Consider the following 25,262-nt stretch of genomic DNA (forward strand, 5'->3'; position numbering starts at 1 on the left):
ATATAAAGTTTGTTCTTGTATAGCAGCTTAGGGCCTGCTGGTTTACCCTGTGGTGGGGCTGGAATTGGCACTTCATTGCCTATAATTATGATTGGGCAGATCTTGTTCAGGATTGGAGTTAACTCATTCATCTGATTCAGGCAGAATAGCCTGTATTTTCTAATAAGAGCTTTATCAGTAATAAAAGAGACATTTAAAAAACATTTAAATGAAACATTTTTGAAGTCATTTTTAGACTTATGGCCAGGTTGCCAAAATAGTGGAGAGTTCCCATATAGCCTTGGTCAAGCTTCCCCCCGTGTTAATGTTTTATTAACCATGGTACAAAGATAGAGAGCAGGAAATTCACAGCACAATACAGTAAACCAATCCACAGACCTTATCTGAATTTCATCAGCTTTTCCACACATCCTTCGGGTCCAGGATCCAATCCAAGAGTCTTCTTTAAAGGTGACATTTTGATCTTCAATGGTCTGGCTCCCACATCTAGGTCCTAAATGATTATCTACTCCAACGACAAAGATTGGAGTTTAATTTATCAGTCAGCCTTGTCTCCCAGCACTTCCAAATCTTGACTCTTTCTGGAATCCTATGGTGTGAAGAGATAGTACTTTTTGTCTTTGCCCCATATTCTCCACTATGATACTTTCCAGCCCTTCCTCTTTAACTAAGTAAGTTACCACAAGGTCACCTCTTTTCTAGCTTCCAGAGCTATACTGATACTGTGATTTGCTTGCTGGGAGACTTGCCCTCTCTCTTAATCTAGGGTCAGTTGCCAAGCCCTTACCGGTGCTCTGAAAACACAAGAGTTAATATATTTTTATTCCTTTAATATTAATATTCGTTGGATTTTAGGAAGGAGCAGAGATAAAAGGCTTAATCTCCTTGTTTAATTAGAAATCTGACCCCTGATATATAATCCTCAATTTGTATATTTTTACTCTTCAGTTGAAAACCTTATTCAATACTTTTAATGACTACTGTGCTTAACTGAAGCTTAGTAGCCACTCTTAAAGCAAATAAAGACTATGGAAAGATTATGGAAAAACTGGGTAACTTAACTAACTTTACTGAAATACCTGTTTATGGTAATCAGACACATGTTGGCCTCGATTAGAATGCCTTTGTAGCTGACCTTGAATTGCTTGGCTTGGAATCAAAAGCCATGCCCTGGGATTTGCTTTATCCTTTAGGCTTGACTGGTGTCATGGTGCCTCCAGCTACTCACTGCTCCATTGACTACAGGTCTCTCCTGGTCTCCTCCTCTTCCAGGTTCTGAAAAGGAAGAATTGCCGAAGGAGGAAAGTGTTTTATCTCTGGTTCCCAGCTCCCAATTTCCTTCTATCATGTTCTCACACTCAGCTGAAAAGGAGGAGTGAGATTATGGCTGTGCAATACTTTTCTATAAAGTGTTCGACTGTCCTTGATTACTTTTCCTTGAATTCAAAAGAAATCAGTTTCTTTACACTTTGCAGTATTTATAGGAAGAGTAAAGCATTCTGTTCCCATCCCTTATTTTAGAATTTCACCTTGGTATATATCTGTTCATTGTCTTTATACTTTTGCTTTGTATTTCTGTATCCATAAATAATGTGTTATATTATTTGTGGTATATTTAGAAATTGCGTCCATTGTTTCCTGTTGGGACAGAAGGTGAGGGACGGGAAAGGCATTGGAGAAGAGTGTAGGGGACAGTATCTTTGACAGCAGTGCTTTTTCTTAATAGAGAAAGGTTTAGGGCACATCTGACAAAATATTAATGTTCTTTTTGAATGGCAGGAGGGATGTTTATGTCATTTGTACTAAGCATTTTTAAAATAAATTTTCCCAAATTTTGAAATAACTGTTTTAAGTAGGAAGATATAGCTTGGTGTTAATAGGAATAATAGTGATTACTTGGTCTTCTATCATCTGAGAATGAGTCATTTTCCATAAGTGCTATCCAACTGAGATGGAATTTATAGGTGTGTTATCTGAATTTCCCAGGCTACATCTACCTTGGTAAAGGAGACTAAAACAATAGTCACAGAGCAATGTTTCTGTGTATCTGTTCTCACTTGGTCCACAGAAAGTTCAACTTTCTCAGATTTGGTGACCTAGTCTAAAGGTCTCTAAGAGAAATATCTTCTCTCCTGACTTCCTGTAATGATGACTCCAGTTACTGTGGATGCCACGCTCAGCTGTGACACCAGCGCCCACCTCAAGTACCACAGCTGCCAATGTTCTTGTTACTTAATGCTGGGCAATGAGGATACTGACCTCAGTGCCCTTGATATGTAGGGCTTTGAAGCTGTCACCCTCCATGGAGATAATGTGCACAGAGCTGCCACCACCTGGCCACCACTAGTGCCAATGTTGCTGCTATGTTGTAGTCTGGGGGTCACATGGAAGCTTCAGAGAGAGAAGTATTTTGGTTCCTGTGGGTGTAACCTGCCACGGGTAGGGCTGGAGGAAAGTCTGAGTGACAGTCACATGCTATGTTCTCATTCATGTCTTCCTTCCAATCCAGACCATTGACACTATCCTGAGGATGAGTTCTTTCCTAGGAAAGACATTGGTCATTATTAAATGAGATCACTGGTGAGCTGCACCACTAGTCTTTTTGCAATGTCCAGAGAGACTAAATTTGAGAAGAACATATTCAGATTCAAGCTGGGACCCTGTTATAAGTTCTGAAGCACTTTTGCATATTTTACAAAGTTTTAGTTTTAATTCCAGTTAGTGTAATATTAGTGTAATATGACTTTCAGGTGTACAATATTAGTGATTCCACACTTCCATACAACACCTGGTGCTCAACACCAGTGTCCTTCTTAATCTCTACCAACCATTTCATCCATCACCCCACCCACCTCCTTTCTGGTACCCAGCAGTTTATTCTCTATAGTTAAGAGTCTGTTTCTTGATTTGTTGCTCTCTCTCTCTCACTTTCTCTTTGCTTGTTTGTTTTGTTTCTTAAATTCCACATGAGTGAAATCATATGGTTTTTGTCTTTCTCTGACTGACTTATTTCGCTTAGCACAATACTCTCTACCTCCATCCACATTGTTGCAAGTGGCAAGATTTCATTCTTTTTTTTATGGCCGAGTAATATTCCATTGTGTATATATACAGCACCTCTTCTTTATCTGTTCATCATTTGATGGACACTTGGGACTGTGAAACATTTCTATTTTTATTTTATTTATTTATTTATTTTTTAAATATTTTATTTATTTATCAGAGAGAGAGAGAGAGAGAGGGAAAGAGAGTGAGCACAGGCAGACAGAGTGGCAGGCAGAGGCAGAGGGAGAAGGAGGCTCCCTGCCGAGCAAGGAGCCCAATGTGGGACTCAATCCCAGGACGCTGGGATCATGACCTGAGCCGAAGGCAGCTGCTTAACCAACTGAGCCACCCAGGTGTCCCCATTTCTATTTTTAAAAACATGATATAAAAAGGAACTTCTCGTAATGTGGATTATTTGCCATCCTCACTTTAGAAATTATTTTTTATAAATCTAATGTAGGCAACAGTGAAAAGAAGGTACTCTTCAGTCTCTGGGAATTATCTATAAAATCAAAGCATAGTAATGACATTGGATATATGCAAAACATGACTTAAATACAGATACTGCTCAGATCCAGAAACAGAAAGTACAATAAAACTGGCTCTATTAGTTTGTCAAAAGCTATTGTGGGTTAAGCTGTATTAACATGTTATAAGAAAACACATGGCAATCAGAAAAGGAAGTAGATGGTCAGTAATGGAAGCTGGCAAAGTCACAGAGGCACACTGCTCTCCATCCCAGCTCTGACTAGGAGGGGATCACTTGGCCAGCAGGCTTCCTCTCCCTGACCCCCAAAAGAACAATCAATCACATTAAATAAACATCAGAATCTTAAAACCAAATATTATTAATTTGATTCTATAATCACCAAATCAATGAGATACAGTACGATTCCCCAGCAGTTAAATTTCTTAAAGACGTAAGTTGCCTTTGGGTTTATATATTAGTCTTTTGTAGGCAAGGTTAATGGGTGTTCCATAGGGGAGTGATCTCTCAGGTTGTGAAAAAGATCAACTATTTGAGATCACAAAGCCGAAGAAAAGATTCTAGAGTGCTTTGCATTTACCAAAGTTCTAACATGAGAATTCTTGGTAGCAAACTGCCCACTCTGGAAATACCCTACCCAGGTACATTGCCCATGATTAAAAGTAATGTAACTACTAACTACAGCATTAGAATATGGAAGAAACCAGTGGCATCCCACCAATGTTACAATTTTGATGTTACTATTAACTATTGGTGTATTTACACGTAAGTGTGTGTGTGTGTGTGTGTTGTATATATAATTTAGTTCCTGATTTTTAAGTTTAGCTTTATATATGGTCATTTAACAAATTTTTATTGAATTGTTATTATATTCCAGATGCTGCTTTAGGCATCTAGGATAAAATAAAAAAATAATAAAAATAAAAGCTTTTGCCTTCAAGGAGTATACCTTCTAAAACAAGGGACAGGACAGAAACAAAAGAAAGATTAAATACATGACATGACAAATTTTTATTGAATTGTTATTATATTCCAGATGCTGTTTTAGGCATCTAGGATAAAATAAAAAAATAATAAAAATAAAAGCTTTTGTCTTCAAGGAGTATACCTTCTAAAACAAGGGACAGGACAGAAACAAAAGAAAGATTAAATACATGACATGTCAGAGGATAATCAAGGACATGAAGAATAAATCAATCCATGGAAGAAGATTGGGGAGGTGGGTGGATCAGGGAAGCCTTCTTGGAGGAAGTGACATTAAATAAAGGCCTGACTCAATATTCAAGAGGATGTGCTATTAAATGAAAAAAGGGAGGATCTAGATTGAATAAGATTGGGATTTACTGATATATACTACTAAAAGTCAATTTATTTTTTTAAGACTTAAGAGTGGGTTAGATATATTATGGCTATTAAATCTCTAGTAGCTCTGGAATTTTAGAATATTGGACACATTTATTATCTTTGAATATAGGTGTGTATATTTGTGTGCACATTCATTGGAATAGACAGGAAAGAGTAATGTGTATATGTGAATGCTTCTGGGTGAGAACGAGTCTCCTGGCCCTCCTAAAAGATTCCAGGTCTTTCAAGAATCTCACTCTTTCTCTCTCTCTCTGTATATTAAATGCTAAAATAAAGTAACCCACCTTAATGCCTTCAGATGTTAAGTAGAATCACACTTCTAAGATTTTCCTATCATTTCTAAAATTTTCAGTTTGTATTCTCCAAATTAGGGTCCAGGCTCATGTCCTTGATAAGGCTTTCACAATCAAATGGTAAATGTCTGAATCATATTTACCATGAAGTAATTTCTGACCTCTCATTTCTAGCTAATCTACCTTTCATCCGATCAACACTACTCAAGTTTGTATTATGCACCAGTTATTGAAGAACTGAGACCAGGGATGGAAGAGAAAATCTTTGTCTTGACAGAGACTTACTAGGGGAAACACTCAAGGGAACTGTAAGATGGCGGGACCTGTTCTGTGATGGAGGCAGGTGTAGGGATTGGAGAACAAGGGTCTCTGGAGGGCAGGCTGGAAGCAACTTGTGAGGTCTCCAGAGTCCTCATTTTGAAAGAAGACAGATATTAAGAATATGTACCATAATTTAGTTAGCAGTTCCCTTATTTGTTGTACATGATGATTCCTTCTAATTATTCATTGAAATAAAATAAACCAAAGCCAATTCCACTTCTAAGTATACATCCCAAAGAACTGAAAGTAGGGACTTGAGCAGGTATTTGTATACTAGCATTCAGAATGAATAAATGGATGGATGAAATGTGGTATATACATACAATGGAATATTAGCATTAAAAAGGAATGACGTTTGGGGCGCCTGGGTGGCTCAGTGGGTTAAGCCGCTGCCTTCGGCTCAGGTCATGATCTCAAGGTCCTGGATCGAGTCCCGCGTCGGGCTTTCTGCTCAGCGGGGAGCCTGCTTCCCTCTCTCTCTCTCTGCCTGCCTCTCTGACTACTTGTGATTTCTCTCTGTCAAATAAATAAATAAAATCTTAAAAAAAAAAAAAGGAATGACGTTCTGACGCATGCTACAATATGGATGAATCTAGAAACATCAGGCTACCTGAAGTAAATCAGACACAAAACGACAAACATTGTGCCATTCCACATATATGAAGTACCTAGAATAGTCGGATGTATAGAGATAGGAAATAGAATGGTTTTTATCAGGGGCTGGGGGGAGGAAGTAATGGAGAGTTATTGTTTAATAGGTACAGAGTTTATGTTGAGAATGATGAGGACGTCCTGGAGATGGTTAGTCGTTGCTTAACAATGTGAATGTGTTTGATACTACTGAAGAGTACACTTAAAAATTGTTAAAATGGTAAATTTTGTGTGTGTATATTTTACCACAGTAAACCAAAACAAAACAAAACAAAACTGGATGATGTCCTAATGCATATAGGAAATGCCTTTGTCCTTTTGTGTAATACAGATTTCCCAGAATGTGGATTATTTCCTTATTTTTATAGAAAAGCTCTTACTCAAGGTTTATGGTACTTGATAAATATCACCAAATTATTTTGTGAAAACTGTTATGCAAGTTCACGTTTCTCTCAGGTACATACAAAGCATTGGCATCCATTAGAGAAACTCACATCCTTCTCCTTCCCAACTCCACATGATTTTGGTAGGGTTAGGACAATAAATTATATGAGATTTACCTGATATCTGGTCAAAGTATTGATACCCTGACCTCTAACCCTGACTACAGGAAAGAAAGTCAGTTTAATAATTCATAGTAAAGGACCAAACACTAAACTTAGGATCCACATTAAATTATAAGTAAAAAAATGAAGCCTTGTTTTAATGTGCACTTCTTTGTTTATTAGTGAGGTATATACTCCTTTGGTGTCTTTTTTTAAAGCTAGATTTATTTCCCATTGTGTGGATTCTCTGTGCTTTTAGAATATTTTAAAATTTATATCTCACTTTGTTTAAGGCAGCCTAACAAAATATGTACACAACCACAGAGTGTTTTAAAAGTGAGGAAAATTGAAGCCAAAGGAGAATAATGGTAGGAAAACAAACATGAAGACAAGGTAAGTTGTTATGTATGAAGCTTGCCAAGAGGTCTGGCTAGAGGAAGGCAACATATTTGTCTCTGAGTTTTCTGGAAGCCAGTGGAAAAAAGAGAAACAAGATCCACAGCTCCATAAGCTCAGCCAACATTTTCTTGGGTAGTATCACATTAATTCCTGGTGTAGGATCTGAAACAAATTCTTCCTGTGGGTTCATAGCGTAGACTCCAGCAAAAATCACAGGTATGATCTTTTCCATCCCATGTGATTTTCCTTGTCACTTCCATACAAGGGGTGTAGTCTATCTCCCCCTCCCCCCAACCCCCTTAAAGCTGGTGTTGTGACTGCCTGCCTTGATTAATAGAATATGGCTGAAGTAAGGCTGCAGGACTTCTGGGGCAAGGCCATAAAAGACAATACAGCTTTCTCTTGGCTCTCTTTCTTGGGACATAGGCCTTGGTAGCCTTGAGCTGACCTTGAACTGACATACTGGAGAGATCCCCTAGCAGAGATGAAGAACCCAGCCAGGGTTCCTCACTGAGCCCTCCTCTGGTTGCCGACTTTTGAGTGAAAAGAAGCTTTGCTTGTTGCTTTACGCCTCTGTGTTTTAGGGTGCTTTGTTTTGTAGCAGTAATAACTGGAACAGTTTATTTAAAGAGCGTTTAAGATCTGTGAATGGTCCTTTATGACATCTGTGGGCTACACACACACACGCATGAGGGGTGAAGGGCTGTTTTTTCAAGGGTACTCTGTACGCGCTGAAGTCAGAAGGCACAGAGCCTATCTGTGAAACAGTGATGTGGGGTTCTGAAGCAAAACAGTTGGAGTGCCTCTGAGTTTCCTGCACAGTTTTCTGGAACATGTGTCCCTCTTAGTAGTATGCCTACAGTGTGTTCAGCTCATAAAAAAACTTTTTAACATAAGACTATTCAGAGTTTCTTCTTAAAGGCCATTTGACTTTTGCCGAGATCATCTTACATAAAACTTCAACCGTTCCCAGGCAGAGTCTTATATTTATTTACTGGCAATCTATAGGATGTCCTAGACTTCCTTTTTCAAGAAAGGATTTCAGGTAAACCAGAAATAAATTCCAGATACCTTTTAAGAGCTCAAACTATATGTGCATCATTCAAATCCATTATTAGAAGGGTAGAGGAGTGATAAATACTGACTCATACTGCTGTTAGGCTCCTGTAATGCGCAAACTCTCCACAGTTGGGACCCAAGTGAGGAGAAAGAAATCTGGGCCTACCCAGGAAAACTGTGACTGACTGGAGATTTATATAGGACATTCTCCTCCGTGTTCCTATTTATTGACTGAATGGTCAATTCCTATAACAAAAGGAGGCAGGCCTTGCCCCAGCTATGAAAGCCAGCAGAGAGTCAGAATGTAGCAGGTTACCACAGGTAAGGACATGAGTGAGCATGAACTCTGGATCCAGAGAGCCTGACTTTAAATCCTGCTCACACCATTCACCAGCTGAGTGACTCCAGGCCAACTACTTAGCCTCTCCGTGCCTCAGTTTCCTTCTCTATGATGACAAAAAGGAGCAAGAGTTAAATAGCTTGAAAGTCCCTAGAATAATGTGTGGCCCTGAAGACGTGCTAAGTATTAGCTACTACTATTACTGCATACTATTAATGGGTACCCAGTGAAGTGTGTTGAATGAACAGATGCGTGAATGACTGCTACTCTGCTGTGTGTTAGAGTTCTCCTTTTATATATGTTCCTACAGTTTTTCTACTTCCCAACTCCATTCACCTTAGCTTTGGAAGATCCCATACCCCCTAAGGACTCTTTCATAGCATCGACCTGAAGATTTATCCATATCAACATTTCATTTTATTCACTCTTTGGCCTTCCAGGGCTCCAGAGCTTAGGTCCTCTTGTCCCTTCTGACCTTGATCATTTAAATGAAACTAGTTCATCCACAGTAAAATATGTGGAAGAACACGGAGGGCTCACCTTCTTCTTTTTTTTTTTTTTTCCTTGCTGCTTGTTCAGACTTCCCCCTTACTCATATGCCATTCCTTGTTCTCATTCTTTCTGGACCCTTGATCATTTGCCTCCATCAATAGCTCCTTGATATCATTTCTTCAGTTTACAGGCTTTGATCTGCTCTGTTCAACTTTCAGCTTGCACCTCTTGGGTCTTTTCTGTTTGTTTTCACCTGCAGGATGCAGGAGCTGTAGCTGCTCGCCCCACCTTTGATGATCCATGTCAGCCAGTGTGCTCTGACAGAGTCGCCACGAAGAGTTCTAAAACACACACCTCAAGGTCACCCTCCCTAACTCTGATCCTGTCAGGTCTGAGGCCGCATTCCACCCCAACCTGGGAGCATTCATCTGAATCCTCCATCAGTTTATAGACAGAAATTAGAAAGCACATCATACTGTGTTTCCATCATAGTTCCTATTAACACATCCCTCGAGTTGCATTTAAAGCATTTTGATGGAAAGCATTGTGTGTTTGTGTTGTATGGGGTGGAGTTTGTGTCTGTCTGTTCTCGATTTATGTTACAGTTTCTTGACATGATTTCTCTCCGTTTATGGATTTAGGATCTGTTGGTGGAAATAAGCAGGGAGGTTTAACCTCTGTGATGGAGTCTGTCATGTCTTGTCCAACTTTTTATCAGTCCTCTCCTCACTTAAGTGGGAGTTCCTTTGCTCTTAGGTTTCCATTGTGTGCTAGACATCGCATGGGCTAAACGGTTGGAAGATCTTGATTCTTGCTTCAATCCTTTGGGCAATTGGGCAGTTCATTTCAGTTCTTTCCATCTCAGGTTTCTAATTTATAAGAGAGCAGCAATAATATCCCTCGGAATTGTCTGAGGATTTCAGACAATAATTCTTGTCAGGTTCCCTGCTGGTACACAGGAGGGCTTTGTGAAAATTAGAAACAGGTGTCTGTACCTTGGGGGAACCGCAGTCCTGCATCAGGACGTGTCCCATGTGAGCAAGTGTGGGCTGGGTCCTCACACTCAACCTCTCAGCTGGAAGGGTGCCCGGGGACGGGCCACACATTGTACAACTGTGTGCAGAGGGTCCGTGACTTTTAAAGTTCAGTTTGTGATGACAAAATATCATACAGGTACTGGGAATTATTATTAAGTTCCATCTCTGTCTATTTTTCCATCTATCATTTCTGTTTAACCATTCCACTCTTTCCACAAAGGATTTGAGACGGCATTGATTAAATTATAGAATCACAGCTAATATTTGCCTAGTGTTCTCTCATTGATCTAAATTACTTTATTTAACCCTCATAATGGTCCTGTGAGGGGAGTATCCCATCTCTCATTTTACTGATGAGCCACGGGGCCTCAGATACATAGAGGAGGTGATGGGGCTAGGATGGGAACCCAGATTTTTGGACTTATCTTACCAATACCCTGCCAACCAATTAGCTTGTCGTTATAAGCTAATACAGTACGATAGAACTATTTTTGTATTTTCTCAGAAGTTGGGGCTGTTCTTCAGTAACTGAAGCTGAACAAAAATCAACATTTATTGTTATAAGCACAGCGGAGACACACAGAGTCAGTTTTCTCTTGGTTCGTACTCCGTCTTTAGCTGTTAGGGAATTTAATTTAATTTATATGGGAGAGAAGGAGCACATGCAACAAAGGATGTGGATTACATAGAAATGAGCTATGTTCAAAAGGGACTCAAGTAGCCAGAGGAAAGGGAGAGGAGGGCAACATTAACACTCACAGCTTAGGTAATCACTCACATCATGGATTGTGGCGACTGTATATTGCTATATAAATATATCACATAGGATCTTATACAAGGGGGATTTCTATAAGGAGTATTATTGCTAAACACAATTGGATTTTAGATAAATCTCATACATCCGTTTCATATCACCCTTTGTTACCGGATTTCAAAATGTTTGTGAAACAGTAAGGAAATGAAACGATATCTAACTTTTATCAAAGGAGCCAGAGTATTGCATTGATGATTATGAGAAACATAAGTCAAGCGATATCTTGAAATTGCATGTATGCCACTCAGAAACACAACCCCCAGCTTCAGAGAGCACCCATTGTTAGATATTTTCCTAGAAAAGATACATTTCCATGATTCCTTTTTTTGTGATTACTCATGCAGTTCCAACTTCATTTTATTGTTCGGAGTAAGCATTGTATTTTTTATTTCAGTGGTATCAAATTTGCGAAAATGTCACAAAGTAAACTGGATATATTGCCATAATTCCAGCTCATGGAGCACTCCTCCCCCACCCCCAAAGAAGAAGGTAATGGTTGACATCTCATCCCTGGAGCAGGGCCAAAGTCCGTTGGCTTTTGGAACCAAGAGATCCTGGTCTTCTTGTGACTGATGTTGAAGTATAAGAAGAAAGAGATTGACCCCTTCTTCTAGTTCTTGTTGGGGAAACAGGACAAACACATACACTCTAGTCTAAATTCATCAGCTATGTCTTAAGAGACATGATTTGATTTGTGGCAACACTGAATCCAGATTAGAGAGAACAAGAGAGCCCATATGGTGCCTGGCATTTTGGCAAGAAATGTGATATAGGAACTTACTGGTTTTAATCTCAGAATTATGGAGTTATTTTAGGGATATAAGGGAGCTCTAAGATAGTTTAGTCCAATATATTTGTCTTCTACAGGAAACTGGCTCTAGAGTGGTTAGATGACTAGCCCGTGCTGATGCCCAACCCGAGGCCTTTCAGATGCCAGCCAGTGCTTCACCACTACACCATTCGACTACTTCCTTTCTTCCTTCAAGATGAAGACAAATGTATTTATGTAAAATAAAAATCACAGAGATGAAATTTATTTAGAACTTTTTTTGTATATTGGGCACTGCACTTTCTCTATTATTTCATTTAATCTTCCTGAACCCCTGTTAAGTCCAAGTACTATACTGCACTATTGCTCCCCTATCTAACGGATAAGGAAACTGAGGCTTATGGAGGTGATTAAGGATCTTGATCCAAAACACACACCCTGTGAGAGCCAGGATTTCAACCCAGTCTTATCTCTGAGATTCTGCTCTCAACCCCCACCTGAAACACCTCTCCTTTGCTCCAGTCTTTCTGCTCTGGGTCACCTAGTGAAGGAGTTTCTGTTGAACAATAGCCCAAGTGATGGAGGCCGGGAAGAGAGACATTTCACTTTCCCACTGGTCACTGTCTGCTTTCTTTTTTTCATACTTTTCTTCCCTCTTCTTTCTACAACTGTTGCTCCTTGCACAATCTTGAAACCAGAAGGAGCCGATATCTGACTGAAGCATTCCACTTTCAAATTCCCATTTCCAGCTCCATCTGAAGTTTTCCTTCTTGTTTTATTTACATGTTTGATTGTAAAGGTCCTTAGAGCAGAGACTTTACTGTTTGTTTGGCACAGTATTATTTATTATATAAGGTCTTGTGTACTTTGGGCACACATATAAATATTAAAAAAATAGTATTACTCATTTCTATGGAAAGAGATTTATAGGTGGCCATTCCTTACAAAAAAGCAGGCAGTTTGTTCAATGGCTATTGTGAGGGAGGTTTTAAGTGGGTCCTTCATCTTTTCTCAAACTTATGCTCATTCTTTCTATGGGAGGCAAAGGAAGAATATTTCCTCTCTGACTTCATTGGAGTTTGGCAGCGTGGAGAATACTTGTTGCATTAAGAACATTTTCCTGTGTAGTTGAATGGTTTGCTGTCTTTGTCTCTGTATTTAAGAAAATACACAGTTTGTGAGTGAAGAATGCAACAGTGAGGGGCTTTGTAGCTAAAAGCATTTCTACAAAATGATAGAGCTTGATTTATGTGTGAATATTGTTTGGGGGACATAAATATGCAGTGGCTTCAATCTTTATCCCAGTAATCCAAACCACACAATTTCTTTGCACCCAGGGTCACTCAGTAAGTGAGATTTGTATGCCTGTAGTTGGGATAGGTTTGTACTGGTTTGTATGGGTTTGTACATGCATGGTTTAGATGTGTCTAACCATAACTAATGAACCTGGGACTGGACAGATGAAAGTTTTCCATTTGTTTTATTGGAGGCTCTGTAGCTTCCTAGGATGGAACACAAGCAGTATCCCCTGTTGGCGTGAAGATGGGTCTGGGCATTTCCACTGACCTGGTGGGATGCCCACTGAAGTCTATTTGCAGGGTGCCATGGAGACTTCTGGGAAAGCACCTGTCTTAAGTGAGGAGAGAGCCAGTTGTGAAGGGGTGAGTCAAGAGCAGGGGGAGTTGTTTGAGTATTGTTATGGGGCTTGGATTTGTCTCCTTGACACAGCCCCCCGCCCTTGTGGCTATAAACGAAAGCCAGATTTGTTTAATTGACTCTACCAAATAATGGTTACAAATCATGCTGCTTAGCCACTTCTAAGGAACCGTCCACAGAGAGAAGTTGTCCTTTCTTCCTTTTCCTCACTGTAAACCCTGCCCAGCTTGGCTCTATTAGGTCCTTTGATTGTCTCATTCTAGAACATTCAATTCACTGACAATCACTCTGTCATCCCTGCTCTGCAGAAAGCTCCATGCAAACAGGGATGACTCCTGTCTTATTTCCTATGGTATCACCAGTGCTGGTGTGCCTGCCTCACAGAGGCTCTCCATCAATATGCTGTTGGATGGATGAAGGTTGGGTGGGAAGTTGGGTGGAAGAATGGAATAACGCTTACGTCTGCCCGGGCGTTCCTGGCAGAGCTGGGGTGAACTCATGTGCGTTGTATGGAAGTGGGAAGACCTGGGGAGTGGAGCTACCCTGGGCTGTCACCCAATCATTAACTTCTACTTACTTCTAAGTCAGAGAGGACAAGGTAAACTGATACGTGGGCTTTTTGTTTGTTTCTGTTTTTCTTTTCTTTTCTTTTTTTCCAGTTTGCCATTGTTTCTCCAGATCTCAAGTTTCGGGACTGTCTCTGGTTGTCAGTGCTGCTCACTTTCTGGCCCCAGAATCAGAAGACTTTCACGTCCCTCGGCCTGCTTTTCCCACATTACCCCTTGTTATTTTGGTGCACCTGCTAAGTCCTGCCTTTGCTGTTGGTTTTCTTTTTTCTCTTTTTTCTCCGCGGAGCACATCTCAGTTTAAAACTTTGTCACCCAGTGTGGTTTTCACACCAGTTGTGAGAACCAGTCGCAGTTACAGATTAGTCCTGTGACACCTGCTAATGAGACCGGACGTGGACACAAGGAAGGAGCATGTTCCTAAGGGGGCCATTAAATCTCATTTCCATCAGAAAGTCGAAAACCTAAGAGGGATGAAAAGTTCTATGTGATGTTTCTGAGAGAAGAGAATTGTTCTGGCATCTAGGACAATGTTGCGGAGATTACTAGACAGCTAAACCCCTGCATAGAATGGGTAGTGATGGCATTTGTGGATGTTGCTAGGACAGTGAGGTCAGGATTGGCTTAAAGAAGCACCCTGGGTCTCACTATTTTCCTGGCACTTTCCTTGCTGGCCATGACTCTAAGTTTTCATAAGGAAAACCTATACTCATTTTTTAAGATTCAGCTCCTTAGTGAAGCTTCAACAAGTTCCCAGATGGAGTGAGGAGGGGCCCCGATCCCCTACCACATGCTTCTATAGCACGGTTCGCTGCACATCTATCTTGTATTCTTTACCAGGATATAGGGCAGGTAAAGGGTCAGATAGGAAACATTTTAGGTTTTGCCAGCCATATGGTCTCTGTTGCAACTATTCAACTTGGCTGTGAGAGGGTGTTAGCCATCATAGACAATATCTAAATGAATGAGTATGGCTGTGCTCCAATAAAACTTGATGACAGACCCAGAAATTTGGATTTCATGTATTCCTCATATGTTACAAAATATTCTTCTTTATTTCATTTTTTTCTCCAAGTATTTAAAAATGTAAAAATGGTTCTCAGCTCATGGACCATGCCAAAAACAGGAGTGGATTTGGCCCGTGGGTTTTGTTTGCCCACCCCTGATGCAGAGCATTTATTCAAACATGTCTGTCTCTTGCCTTTGACTGTGAGCAAGTTGAGCTCGAGAAGTGGAATCCCCAGGATATGGCATAGTTCCTGGCACTCTGGAAGGGCTCAATGAGCATGTGTGAAGTGAATGCTCACGTGGGCGTATGAAGCAATAATACCTCCCAGTATTTGTTGAACACTTATTATGGTGTCAGGCACCCTGCTGAGCACTTTATGCACATTTTCTCATTTAATCCTCATTTAATTTTGCTATCTAGAGACATTAAAGGCAACAATTATCATTAGACACTGTGCTAAACACTGTCTTTGTAGTCTCATTTAATCCTTTCCACGACCCTATGGTGAGTACGTACGGATGAGATCTACTTTTACAGCTGAGGGAAATTAAGTTTGGAGAGAGGATTTGCCTTAGGTTACCTGCCTGGGAAGTAGAGTGGGGTTAAGAAGGAGCCCAGGTCACTAGGTTTGAGGGTCTGTCCTAACTGCTAGCCCCATGCAGTAGAGTCCCAGGGCTTGGGTGCCCTATTGGTGAACTTGAGCTTGAGACAGGTTCTGGACCGTGGGAATGCTGAAACAGGCAGTGCAGACCGTCTTTTCTCCTTCCAGCCATTAGGTAATGTGTTAAAGAACTACCACAACTCTGCTCCTAACTGGCTGCAAAATGTTCAGAATGTTGCTTAACTTTTCTGGGTTCAAGCCTCTCACTAGGATAGCACGGAGTTTGAATTCCACGCTGTCAAAGGTCTCCTCTTCTGATAAGTTTCTGTAGTTTGGTTCTTGGCTGTTTTCTGCTTATATGTGCTATTGCCTGTCTCAGTTCTTCTCCCAACTGTTGACTACAGAAATCTCAGGTCCCATGGGGTCGCTTGGACTTGGAGGGCAGGAAGGGAGGAGGGAAATATCTATGTAGCCACAAATACATTTTTAAGTCCATGAAGTGGCCATTTTAAGTATATTTGCTTTTTGACTTTTCCTGATGAAAAGGTAGCTTTTCCAAGAAAAATAAGCAACATTGTCTATAAAAAAGTGTCAATAAGATAACATCTTCTATTTCTACAGCACTGTTTAAATGTATTTTTTGAGGGTATTATCTAATTCATTGTTCCAATATTCCTTTGAGGCAGGTAAGATGCTTTTTTATTAGAAGATCCTTTTATGTAGTGACAGAATGAGCCTTTCTTTGTTGTAAACCAAAGGTACTGAGTGTCCCAGAGAGATTTCAATAGCAGGCCACTAGGTGACCGGTCACTTCCCAGACTGATGGTCACAAGTCTTAAAAAAAAAAACACAAAAAACCAAAAAACCAAAATCCAGGCTTCTGCCAAGCCTTTTAGAAATGTAAAAATATATTTTCCTCCTAATATAAATGTGGTTTTTGATATTTAAAGACCCAATATCCTTGTATAGCTGGTGAATATGAGTCCGTTGAATTGTATGGTGTGGAAAGATCCAACACAGTCTAAATAACCCTTCACTGAGGAAGTGAAGGGATGATTGAGACATCTTCAGAATGGCAGGGACGGTATCTTTGGGGACTTTCCATGCAAGTGGCCATGTCTCTAGGTCCAAGCAAACTCTGAAGGCAAGCTCTTTAGTTTCTGTTAGATTTGACTATGCTTAAGCAACATCTCTGTTTTTCTATAGCTATTAAAATGTCTCTAGAACAATAGAGCTACAAAGGTAAAATTAAAAAAAATTTTTTTTTAGAAGTTTTTATAAATAAACAGGTCAAATGATCTTTTCTGAATACAACTTTTAGATTTATATAAAATACAACACCTTCAAAATGTCTTTGCAATGAAGGGCTTTTTATCTTTGTTAGGTAGTGATTACCACCAATATACCCTGATGACCAGGGAACCTCTTTGGTAGCATAACAAAAGAGACAGAATTTGTTTTGAGGGACTTGCAGCTTCCCTTTTGGCACCCACATCTCCACATCCTTGCAATGCCCTTGACCTCCCCAGACATCACCAGAGTGTCCCACCTCAGGGTTCTAACCCTCAAAACAACTCTACTTCTGTTTATCCTTTCTCTTCTTGCTTTCCTCTTTCTTCCCTAGCGCACTTAGCTCTCTGAGTAGGAAGTCAAATTGATAAGTAAATTCACATTATGGTATAGTTCAATGCTAAGATTTTGAATTTTACAAATCAGGGAAATTTAGACAGTTTTGAATTGTCATGTTCCCTTTCAGTTTCTATAACAATAATTTAGTAAAATAAAGGACAGCTTAATACCTTTAAAATTATGTTACATATAGTCTTATAATAGAAGGTATTTCAGCCTAATACAGGACAATTGGCAACTTTATGATGACATATGTATATATATTTTAATGATTATTTATTTGAGAGAGAGAGCGTGCAAGCATGGGGAGGGGTAGAGGGAGATGGAAAGGGAGAGAGAATGTCCAGCAGACTCCCTGCTGAACTTGGAGCCCGATGCAGGGGATCCTGTGACCCTGAGATCATGACCTGAGCCAAAACCAAGAGTCGGACGCTTAACCAACTGAACCACCGAAATGCCCGTGACACATATTTTTTAAATGGCATATATGTTTAGAAGATCGAATTAAGTAATATGACAACATTCATTTTTATTTTACCATTTTATATGTAAAATGGTCAACTGCACAAGCTGTATGAAAAGACCAAGGGTTGTTTAACATGAGCTGGAATTTTTTTTTTTTTTTGAAAGCATACTCATTGTCAAATACCAAATTTCACTTGGAAGAACTTGACAAATCCATATGCTTTCTTTTTAATTTGTTCATTCCATAGGAAATGTTCTGGGTGAACTGTAAAAGAAGTCCAGGGACCACAGTCTTCAAGTAGCCCAGTCCTTTTGCACAACTTCTCTTTGCAGGGCTGGTGAGAAGCCTGAGAAATTAAGCTGTGAGCAGGGTGTCTGGTTAGCAAATTTTCTGAAAAAAGACTATAATGTGAGCACCATGCAGCGTCTGCTGGCAAATAGGTCTATGAACCTGAGGGCCTGATTCAGCCAACCTGGAGTCATCAGAAATATAACTAAAAGGATAAACATTGGGGTGCCTGGGTGGCTTAGTAGGGTAAGCACCTGCCTTCAGCTCAGGTCATGATCCTAGAGTCCCAGGATTGAGCTCGGTGTTGGACTCCCTGCTCAGGGGATAGTCTGTTTCTCCCTCTCCCTCTGCTCTTTCCCCAGCCCATACTCTCTCTCCTCACTCTCTCTCGCTCAAATAAATAAATAAATAAAAGATGGGGAAACATTTCTGCTTGCATATGCCAAATGCTGACCAGTCTTTGAGAACTATTTGTGCAAAAAGCACCATTTACTTCCAAGGGTAATTTGCATTTGAAGAGCTTGTTAACCAGAGAAGTGTCCAGTGCCTTAGTTTTAGTGCGCTCAGTGACCCTTGGGGGAATCTTATGAGAGCCCTAGACACTTTCCTCAGGAAAATGTCACAAGCCCGCAAAAAAATTATACAATTTCAGGAGATTTATGGATTTACAAAGCTCTACTCAAAATAAATGGAATTTGGGAAGCATAAGGATGAAGTAAAACTTTTTAGAAGTGTGGGCATGGAATCTTCCCTACAATTTTAAATCATATCTATGGTAGGTACAAGTAGCCTTGGTTTTAATGTCTCAGAGTCTTAGGTATTTTTAATTAAGTACCTTCTTTGTCATACAACTGGAAATAAATAGAAGTATACTTATCACCTGATTGGAATTGAAAGGGATATATTTTTTGTTCTTCTAGCAAATTAAAGGATTGCTGAATTATAGCAAAATGGTCTTAGTTCATGCTTTGTACAGAAAAATACAGAAGGAATAATTGCCTTTTTATCTTTGAAACCCTCTTGGTGTTTGACCACTTAAGCCAAGGGATTCTAGACGGCCATGAGGAGTTCATGCTCTGATGTAATACAGCAACACTACTGGCATTATGTTGTCCTTCTACCAAACTCTGTCTTGTAGCTGTGATATTGAGAAGGTGCATAGTTTTCTTTAAAAAAATATTTATTTATTTTAGAGAGGCGAGAGGGGCAGATGGACAAGGAAAGAGAGAATCATTAAGGAGAGTTTGCACTGAGCCTGGAGTCTGGTGCGGGGTTCGATCTCAAGACCCATAGATCATTACTTGAGTTGAAACCAAGAGTCAGTTGCTCAGGCGGCTGAGCCAGCTAGGCGCCCTTAGTACAAACATAGTTAATACCTGGGTAATATTCCTTGGCCTCAAATTCTTCCAAGTATAACAAAATATGTGCTTATCGAGTCCTTGAGTTTTATCTCTGATATTTCTCCTTTTTCCAGTTTTATGGGCAAATCACAGACATATATCATTGTATAAGTTTAAAATGTACAATATAATGGTTTGATTTACATGTACAGTGGAGTGAGTACCAAAATAGTTTCAGTGTAGGTGCCTGGGTGGCTCAGTCCCTTAAGGGTGACTAAGTCCATTAAGTCTATTAAGCTCAGTCCATTAAGCTGCCTTCAGCTCAGGTCATGATCCTGAGGTCAAGCCCTGCATTGGGCTCCCTGCTCCCTCCCCCAACTCATGTGTGCTCTCGTTCTCTCTCTTTCAAATAAATAAATAAAATCTTAGAAAAAAATCACTCATACTTAAAAAAATAGTTTCAGTGAACATCGATCTTCTCATACAGTTATGATAAAAAAAAAAAGGAAAAAGGAGAAGAGAAAAAAAATTCTCCTTGTGATGAAAACTCACAAGATATAGTCTCTTAACAACTTTCCTATATATCCTATAGCAGTGTTAGCTCTGGTCGTCATGGTATACCTTGCATTCCCTACCACTTATAACTGGAAGTTTGTACCTTTTACCCACATTTCTCCAATTTCCTATTTGCTCCACTCCACACCTGTAGCCACAAGTCTGGTTGCTTTTTCTATGAGTTTTGTGTCTCTGATATTTCTATTGGTGAAAGAGATGTTAACAATTAAGGAGAGATTGCTTTGCTCAGTATGCTGCATACATTATTCATGATGCAGAGGCATGACTCCCTTTTCCTTGCTGTGCTAATGCAGACCATCCATAAGGTAAAGTGATTACCTATAAGCTCTTTCTTTTTATACCAATTTGTTCAATATTAGAAGACGGGTTTTTATTTTTTTTAAAGATTTTATTTATTTATTTGACAGACAGAGATCACAAGTAAGCAGAGAGGCAGGCAGAGAGAGAGGAGGAAGCTGGCTCCCCACTGAGCAGAGAGCCTGATGCGGGGCTTGATCCCAGGACCCTGGGATCATGACCTGAGCTGAAGGCAGCGTCTTTAACCCACTGAGCCACCCAGGCACCCCAGACGTTTTTTTTTTTTTGGACACATCACACACACACACTTTTTTTTTTTTGTATTGACTATTTCTATTATAAGCTATAAAAAGACATAGTAGAATATTTTTACACTTCCCCCACCCCATTTACATGAGAATTCTAAATTTTTGAATCTCTTAAATGCATATGGACTGAGAGGCACCTGGGTGGCTCAGTTGGTCGAGGGTCTGAATTTTAATTTCCGCTCAGGTTGCTGATCTGAGCGTTGTGAGATTGAGCCCGTCATGGGGCTCTGTCTCTGGATGAGGAGCCTGCCTTAGGATTCTCTCTCTGCACCCATCCCTCCCCTCACCAGATCGTGAACGCTCTCTCTCTCTTAAAAAAAAAAAAAATGCATGTGGACTGAAATAAAACCCATCAGCTAACAGACCAGTATAATTTTTTATTATTATGTAACCTTAAAAGTTCATGGAATTGACCATAAAAGTAATTTGAAGACAGCATCTCATTTCTCTTCTACTTTCATAAATAAATCCTGGCTGAAATCTTACTGTGTAAAACATTTATGGGAGGTATCTTCTGACAAAAGTTTCAATGATCCCAACTCTTGTATTCATACCCTTGTGCAGCACCCTCCCCTTGAGTGTGAGCTGGACCTAATGACTCACTCCTAATGAAAAGAACATGGCACAACTGTTGGGATCTTGCTACCGTGACAAAAAAACCTCTAATTTCTGTCTTGCTAGCCCTCTGTCTCTTGCTGGCATTTTTTCCTCTTCTCATTTGTTTGCACTGATGAAACCGGCTGCCATTTTGTGAGCTGCTCTATGGAGAGGCCCGGGTGGTCAGAAAATGAGGAAGGCTTCCAGTCAATAGCTGACCTAGAACTGAATCTTGCCAACAACCACTGGAGTGAGTTTGGAAAGCAAGTCCATTCCCAGCTGGCCCTCAAATGAGACTATGGCCCCTGCCAGCACCTAGATTACAGCCTGGGAAAGATCCAGAGCTGGAAGACTCAGCTAAGTCACGTCCAGATTCCTGAGTCACAGAAACTGTGGAATACTGAATTATACTTTAAGTCAGTCACTAAGTTGTGGGATAATTTTTAGGAAGCAGTAGATAACTAACATAGTACTCTCTCAGTTGATGAGGATATGATGATGGCTAAAGAATGATCTATCCTTAAGGAGCACATGGTTTTAGAGTAGGTTCTAGAGTAGCTATAGGAACAGCATTTTTAAAAAATTTTTATTTATTTATTTAGACAGACAGAGATGACAAGTAGGCAGAGAGGCAGGCAGACAGAGAGGGGGAAGCAGTCTCCTTGCTGAGCAGAGAGCCTGATGTGGGGCTCGATCTCAGGACCCTAGGATCATGGCCCGAGCCGAAGGCAGAGGCTTTAACCCACTGAGCCACCTAGGCGCCCCAACAGCATTTTTAAGGATGGAGTGGAGAGTGCTATTCTTTCTGCCAGGTGTTGTTAAAGGAAATTGTGTTGAGTTACTGGTTCTGGGCCTGATTAAGATTTCTTTACCTTAAAGAGTAAGAAGAGGACTGAAAGTGTGGGAACCAGCAGGGACAGGTGTGAGAGGAAATGGCATGTTTGGGAAACATCAGGTGGTCTAGTGAGGCGGGATCACAGGTGAATGAGGGGGGATCTGTAAGAGTAAGTGTGGGACAGGAGGCTGCAGAAATTAGTTCAGATGGTAGGAGTTGTTCTTTTTCTAGTGATAACATGAAGGACTCTGGGTTGAAAATGTGTCTATTGAAATTGTTGAATTGGTAAAAACCAAGGTTTGAAGAACATAGAACCCAAATATAGGGCAAGAAAAAAAAATGCCTTTGATATTTTATCACTCACATAGTCTGTGCCTAGATAATACCAAACTAACAAATTAAAAGATTGTCACATTATTTGGTTTGATACTTAAAATGGTTTTGTCTGATTTTTCATTCAGTTCTTTTTGTGTGGGTAAATATGTTTAAAATCTGTTTTGAGGTGATGGATGTATTAACTAACCTTATTGTAATCATTTTGCAACATATACATACATCAAATCATTACATTCTGTATCTTAGACTGACACAATATTACATGTCAATTATATCTCCTTAAAGCTGGAAGGAAAAAAAGTCTGTGAAAACACGAAATGAAACAAAAATCTATTCAAGGAAACTTACCCTTTTTTATGGGTTTCAAGGGCCTTTTGACAGAAAGCCATAGTCTTTCCCTAGGAATAACGAGGGAGAAGTCCATTTTTTTTTTTTTTTTCCCACTGAGCAACCCCTCCCCTTCACTTTGCATACTACTACCATATTCTTGAACATGGAGGTGGAGGTAGGGGTTGGGCTGTGTATTTATATTTAAACTCACCTATGGAGAGAATCAAAGTGCCAGAAAATTATTATAGCATTAAATCTCTATGGGCTATGTAAATAACAGAATCAGATACTTCGCAAGTTGATAACCGCATAGTGTAAGTAAATCCCATATGGTTCCACCACCGGTATTATTAATGAGAGGACAGTGATTCAGCCTGCAGCAAATGCTTTTGAAAAAAAAAAAAAAAAAAAAAGGTATTTTCCAATCCGCATTAAATGGGAAAGTTAAGATTCTGTGCTGGTGCCATTTTGCTGGGAAAAAAATGTGCCTTTGAATCATAAATACACCACTTCTCAAATTTCACGAAGTTTGTGTTCGACTCTTTCCCAGTTAAATGATCAAATAGTTTAGCATTACCCATTCTGCTCATATTTCTTCTGAAGTTTTACATTTTTCCTCCCTTGGGTTTATTTGCTTTATCCTGGGCCCTTTTCCCCACTGGTAGCCAGTACTAACGGCCTTCTTGGATAACTGATATTTGCTTTATTAGCTGCCCAGCTGGTGTTAATATTGGGATGCCCATTTTCACGAGAATCAGCAGGGCTTTTGAGAGGGAGGGAACTCCTATTTGTTGCTGCATGAAGTAGGACTGATGAAGTCCTGGGCTCCCCAGGGCTGGCCTGGCTTGGTTCAGTCATTGGCGCTCAGGGATGTTGATTCTGATGATGAGTCTGGCTTGTTAGATTCACTTTTTGCACTTCTTTCTCAGTTGGGGACATTTATTCAAGAATCATTGCTATAGCAGGCTGAGTGAATGGGGTCACCTTGGTGTATATGAAACAGCAGCACACATCTATCAATCCCAGATCTGGGCATGTTTAAGCCTGCTGCTTGAGAAGGGACAGACTCATTCCCTTGGTTGAGATTTATCTGATGCCTGATATCAATTGCACTTAAATCTCACTCCCCCACCTGGAGTTCCTGCTGATATCTAAGTCCTCTTTTGCACACTTCAAGTATGGTGGTTGCAGTTCCAGAAGGAGAAAAGGTTGAGTGGAGGTCAGGTCTATAAAAATATCAGAGAAAGCTTGGGTAGGTCTAAGAATCACTGTAAATTTTTACAGCTCCTCTATGTTCTCTAGTCTTACAAAAAAAAAAAAATCACATTTCTTTAAACGAACACTAAATCCAAATAAAAAAAATGAAACTATCTCTTTTGAGTTATATTCTACGTAACACCCTAACCATATATTTCATTATACCAGTCTTAAACATTCATTAATTCCTTTTTAAAAAAAAATTTTTTTTTTGAGTTGTGTTTTCTCCATTGTTGTCACTTATAACAAAGAACTTTCAATAGCTAGGGCATAAGAATATAAAAAAGGGAAGAAAATCCCAATCTCTGGGCTTCTCCCTATTTGGAGTCCTATTATTTCTACGAGATGTTCTAAGTCAAGAAAGTCAGGTTGTTTTGAAGGGTTGGGTGTTATTTCCTTTTCACAGTTTTCCAGAGCCAAACGTTTTATGTCCCCGTTCAATATTTCTTTTGTTCACTTTGCTGGTGAACGTTTCTCTGTAGGCCAAAGTAAAGCAGTGACTTGGTGTCTTTCTTCTTTTAGTGCTGACAGATGCTACTTTAGTGTTAAGAATGTCTCATAGTCTGTATTAGTCAGGACATGCTTTGATAACAATCAACTACAATCAATTACAATCAACTACAAACAATTTAGTGCTCAGTGTCCCACGTCCTCGTCACTCTTCCTTAAGCTACCGTATTCATCTGGCACATTGTTGCCTTCTGAGTTTTTACAGGCGGATAGTTCACTAAATATTGCACCACCATATGCTAGAGATGGTCATCCTTGGAGATTCTGATAATAGTTTCCTTTCTGTCCTCTCCCTGACCTTACAGTTAAGTGTTCTTCTGGTAGAGCAGAATTCTACTTGTAGGTACTGATTTCTGAATCAGTCAGGATTTGGATAGGTTATGCTGTAGGGAAAGACAACTTCAAAATTGCAGTGGCTTAAATGATAAAGTCTTCTCTCTTACTCCTATTTTAAGGGCTTCAGGTCTGTATTCCTCACCCAGAGCTCCAGGCTGAAGGAAGATCAGTATCCTCTTCTTCAGTTGCCCAGGATGGGGTCTTAGCTTACCTACTGCTGGGTAACAAGCAACTCCAAAACATAAACAACTATTACTTGCTCACTATTTTGTGCCTTGGGTTGTGCTTAGCTGGACAGTTCTGCTGTTCTTGCCTGGGATCACTTATGCAGCTGCTGTTAGGTGGTGGCTTGGCTGGGGACTGGCTGCTGCTGGGTGGCCTCAGTCACATGTGTGGGGCTGGATCTCTTTAACCACCCAGACTTTAATCTTCAAGGCTCCAGCCTGGGCTTGTTTACATGGCAAGACTGTTCCAAGAAAGAATGAGAGGCAAAGTTTTATTTTGTGGATAGTGTTCACATTGTCACGCTCGCCACTTTCTATTGGTCAAAGCAAGTCATAGAGCCAGCTCAGATTCAAAAGGAGAGGAAGAGTCCACTTTTTAAAAAATTTCTTTATTTTTTATATATAATGTATTTTTAGACCCAGGGGTACAGGTCTGTGAATCGCCAGGTTTACACACTTCACAGCACTCACCACAGCACACATC

The 25,262-nt window shown here is 40.0% G+C and overlaps 1 long non-coding RNA gene across 1 annotated transcript in view; it reads left to right on the forward strand.

Moving 5' to 3' along the window:
* The first annotated feature begins 4,140 nt into the window (after positions 1-4,140).
* The window catches only part of LOC309862914, a 38,128-nt gene continuing 17,006 nt past the window's right edge, over positions 4,141-25,262 (forward strand). The window contains exons 1-2 of the long non-coding RNA XR_014310791.1: positions 4,141-4,173; positions 5,269-5,339. This is a non-coding gene — a long non-coding RNA (uncharacterized lncRNA). The remainder of the gene's footprint in view (positions 4,174-5,268; positions 5,340-25,262) is intronic.

Source organism: Mustela nivalis (assembly GCF_964662115.1).
Source record: "Mustela nivalis genome assembly, chromosome: 4".
NCBI lineage: Eukaryota > Metazoa > Chordata > Mammalia > Carnivora > Mustelidae > Mustela > Mustela nivalis.